At 27.8% G+C, this 5,001-nt stretch overlaps 1 protein-coding gene across 1 annotated transcript in view; it reads left to right on the forward strand.

Annotated features, from left to right (window-relative positions):
• LOC119635854 overlaps positions 1–5,001 on the forward strand; it is a 28,225-nt gene that overhangs the window by 5,224 nt on the left and 18,000 nt on the right.

The raw sequence follows: 5,001 nt of genomic DNA on the forward strand, positions 1-5,001 counted from the left end.
TTATTATTATTATAATAATTATTATTATTATTATTATTATAATTATTACTGATTTCGCCAGAGAAATAAATTCTAAGTCTAAACTCTACGCACTTGAGATTCGTACTATTATTATAATTTTAGAGTAAAGAAATAAAATTTTTAAATAAAAAAAGGCATTGGAAAATTAGTGATTTGCATGCATTCATTATGCCGAATATGATTGACTGATTTAAATAGTTTTCTTTTAAAAATTAAACATTTTTAAAATTTTTAAATTTACTAATCTACGAAATTATTAATTTTTGGCATGGTGTACATCGACACGGAAGTTTGTATTCGCTGTGTGTATTTTATTCCTTGCTAAAGATCTTCCATTGTATTGTATTTTAGGATAAATCATGATTATTACAAGCAGAACTTCCATTTCGCCTTTTTAGCAGAGCTCATGACTAAAGCGTTGTTACTCTTTGTATATTTTTCTTACTTATTACAAGCAACTTTATGCACATTCTCATTCGTTTTGTTTACTTTTGGTGTAAAAAAATGGCCGATTAACGGTTTTCAAAAGCCAAAGCATTTGAGAAGTGAAAAGTGCAAAAAGAAGTGAAAAAAATTTTCTATTTACTATATTAAAGTGAAAATTTTATATAAACATTGTATTTTAATTCATTTCAACAAATTAAATTTCATAATTGTAAGTGAATTCCTTTTTTGCTTTAATTTTGTAATTTAAGTGCATGTCATCGGCATCTCGAGAAGCATTTATTATCATCTTTATTTGGTGGATCATTATTTAGCACTGATCAGGATATCGATTTGCTTATTTAAAACCAAAAAGTTTAAATTATTTTATATATTTCAGTTTATTCAATTTGTTCTCTTCATACTATTGTCAGCAACTATTGAAAATATAGAAAAGTAAAAGTGCATTTTAGTGTTGTGTTATCCATAATATATTAAAAATTAGACATTTTTTTAGTATTATTAACCAGTTCTGATTAACCAGTATCTGAAGATTTAATTTTATAGAAACGGTGTATTGTACAGAATAGGGTTAGAAAAATGTAGTCCTTTTATTAATACGTGCTATTGACTCGCAAAAATATCATTCAAATGCATTGAACTATTTGGAGAAATTGCTGTTGGTAATTTAAAAGAAAACTATAATAAAGATTCAGTTTCCAAATGGATTGGTCTAAAACTGAAAATAATTTGTGAATCCAACAAAGTATTGTATTCTTCCATCAAAATTTACATTGATGACGAGACACCTGTTGTCTGTTTTTATATCCACAATTGGTGGCTTATAATAACCATGAAAAGATTCAAAGTCGATTTGGTAATTGTCCGTCCGTTCGTCCAAATGATTTAAACCAATTAAACAATTCGAAGCTATGAATTTAAGAATATCTTACTGAAATATATTTATCGGAGAACGGAATTGAACGAGTCGAGAATTTAGATAATAATGTTCAACTTAATAATAACAGTATTGATAATTGGGAAATGTGGAAGTTCTTAAAGAAAATAAATCATTAAAAGCGGTCAATTTGGAACACAATCCCGTTGCCGGTATCAAAAACATATCGCCATGGTTGGAAAAAATTGATCCTACTCTTTGTTGATAAAATTTAAATTTTAATTTTACTCATGTACACCCACAAAAACATTGTTGTATGTAACAATTTGAATTTCCTTGCGTTTATCGCTATTGAGAGAGAATTCGCTATTATTATATATTCTACTTTCCTTGGGGAAAGTAGTGGTGTTGCATCAACATCAATTGACATATTGAAAAGTCCACACATATATGGAAAACTTATTCATATTCATGTTAAAAGATTAGTTAGTAATTCTTAGTATGAGGATTTTGAGTTGGGTTCAATTTAATTATGCAATATCTGATTTCTGCCTTCAAATTATGCAGTAACAAGACAGCATTAGTAGTAGAGTAATCAAAAGAACGAGAAAGTTGTGCAATATTAGCTTTTTGATTTTATCTCCATGAAAAAATGTAATTAAGTTTTTCATCATATCTAAAATTTGTGTATAATATATGTTTGACTGACTATCATTGTGCTTCTTTCTATTGCTGAGCACATTTTGTAGATGACTTAGACAAGATGGCAAGATGAGTTATAAGAAACTAAGAAATAAGTTCATTAAGAAATAAGTTCAGAAGTTCATAGGTTATAATCTGAAAATTAGGCATGCAGTGCAAGCGTATTTCTGTTTCCGATTTGCGTTTTTTAGAATCTGTTTTTAGCTATTTCCACTTTTGTACCTACGCATTGGGCTGTATGTTAAAACCACAATTGTCTTAAATGTTGAAGCTTTGCCTGAAATATGGGATGGAATTTAAAAAATCTCCTCTTTTTATTTTCATCAAAAAAAATTTCAAAATCAATTAAATCGGTTTTTAAATTTGCGCACAGTTTTCAAAATTGTGAGACTTGTAGTTCTGTCCGAAAAGTGCTAATTTTCATGCTTTCTTATCTGAATTCAGTTTTACTTGAATCATATTTCGAAAAGTTCGCCATGGGCTTATAAATTAATCGAAAGACCCAGAATATCGTTTAATACGAAAAGAGTTTTAGCCAATCGGAATTGTATATCGTCGCAATTATGATCTGAAATTTTTTCCAAAGAAGATTGTACAAAGTTCAAAAAAAACGATAAAGAGATTTAATTTAACAAACGAAAAGAACTTACCAAATCTAACCACGCAAGTCGATGCATGGTTAGATGCAAAAAATTGTTTTATTGATCTTTTTCGTATTTTACATTTTTTATTTTATATTAGCTTGCTAACTTTTTTTTTTTTTTTTGCGTTGAGTTTTTGTATGTCTAAGCCGTTAATAATTTTCGAAGAAATTGTTTGTCGATTTTGTTTTATACTTTGGGGTATTAGACTTTTCTATCAAATGTTACACAATTTTTATATATGTATAGTTTTAGGCGATTCGTTTCGGATTAATATTTAATTTTTTGACGGGCGTCGATCCCCCATATATGTAGATATTTATTGTGAACTAATTAACTGATATATGTAACCCATATGTAATTTAAATATATAAAAAAATTACTCATATTTCGGGACAATGAAACTACATGGTTTTCGACAATTATTCCTTTAATTGTTATCGTTTATCAAGCAATCAATTTCAATTTATAGAATTAATTCGCACATTTTTTATAGAAATTCCTTAAATTCACTAAATTTCTTGTATTACTGATTAAAAAACAGTATTGAGGTTCCTTAATAATTCACCATTCAATGCACTTGTGAATTTTTAAATGTATCTATATATACAAAGCACTGAATATTAAGTTATCAAAAAAGTAAAGTTTTCGTGAACTGATTTGAATTGAGTTATTTTGAAAAACATATCGTATTTTCCTTAGTTATCCAAGATTTTTTAAGCAAAAGTTATAAAAAAAACAAGCATATACATAAACAAAAGAAAAAAAAAACGCAACAACTTTCAAAACAATACCCAAAACAATTATTATCGTCAGCAAAAAGAATGCAAACAGTACCTCGTTATTGCTGTTAATATTATTGCACACTAAAATCATATTAGTATGAAGTGAGCAATTTTGAATAAATGCTTTGAGAAATCCCTTGAAAGCTGCTTAACACGTTCGTGGACGTGAATGCTACAGCATTCATTTTCATAGTGATGCAAATGACGTGAATGCTACAGCATTCAAATTTTAAAGCCAATTTTTGTTCATTTAATTTCATGTAACCTTAAGTTTTTGTAATTAATATACACTTCAAAGTAATGACCAATTGCTTCATTAGGTACTTTCTTACTTTTTTTATTTTTCTCCGTGTATTCAAATGAAATTTTATTATAAAATACTAAAAATTAAACCCCATTGCCATATAGAGACTTAGATATTAGTTCAATGAAAAAGAGCTCAAAGAGTAGTCTGCAGTAGCACATAGCACAGATAAATAGATGAAATTTATCATTACTTGTTAATGGAATTTAAGCTGAAAATAAATTTAACCTTACCTTGTGTGCGCAAAAGATTGATTGAAAAAAGTCTACGTTCTCATACAATGTTCATCGATTTATTCGTCTTGTCGGTCATCTTATAATAATTTAAATATCAATTACTTCCGCATTTTCAAAGCCGTTAACTGCAATTTTAATACGATACGAATTAATGCACTCGCTGAGGTTTCGATAATCTTTTAAAGCATAAAAGTCAATTTTATTTTAAACACTTCGGACAACGGCTTTGAAAACACGTTGTAACAAATTAGGAATGTAATGAAATTAATCGTTGAAGAATTAATGCGTTTAAAAAATTCATAAGTAAAGAAGTTCTGAGTAGTTATTCTTATTACAATTGTTTCAAGTTTCGTTCAAATATTTTTCCGGGCCATCCATCAATGCAATAACCGACGTAATCGATTCCATGCAATTAACTAGAAGATAACCTTGGCAACTCCAGCAGATTGGAATGTACGCTTCTTTTTATTGTAACCGAATTCATGGCTAATGAAGTTTTAAACATTTCCTTCTTCTTAGCAAGAAAAGACTTGTATGATCTTACCTACTCTTTCCAACGAAGAACCTTCAGAAAAGTATCCTAAAGGCCTCAAAAGATTCAATGTACTTCCTTACTGCATATGAAATATCAATCTCCTCTCAATAAACAAAATAACTTCAAATCAATACAATACCATTTGTGATTAGTCACATCTATAAATTGTACACAAAATAGTTTAATACTGTCCGAAATAAGATAATTATTTAAACTTTTGCATTTAAATTATTATGATTTTCGAAAATTATTATTCCTTTAAATGTTCATATAATTTTTAAATTCAAATAAATCGTTTGCTTTAAAGGGAACCTTCAGATGATAGCTCTGAAGAAGCTTTCATCAACCTCTACAAAACAGTGCTTAATAATTAACTATTATTTTCTTCTCAGGTTACTATTATTATTATTATTTTTCTTATTACTATTATTATTATTATTACTATTACTATTACTA

The sequence above is a fragment of the Glossina fuscipes genome, unplaced genomic scaffold (genome assembly GCF_014805625.2).
Source record: "Glossina fuscipes isolate IAEA_lab_2018 unplaced genomic scaffold, Yale_Gfus_2 27, whole genome shotgun sequence".
NCBI lineage: Eukaryota > Metazoa > Arthropoda > Insecta > Diptera > Glossinidae > Glossina > Glossina fuscipes.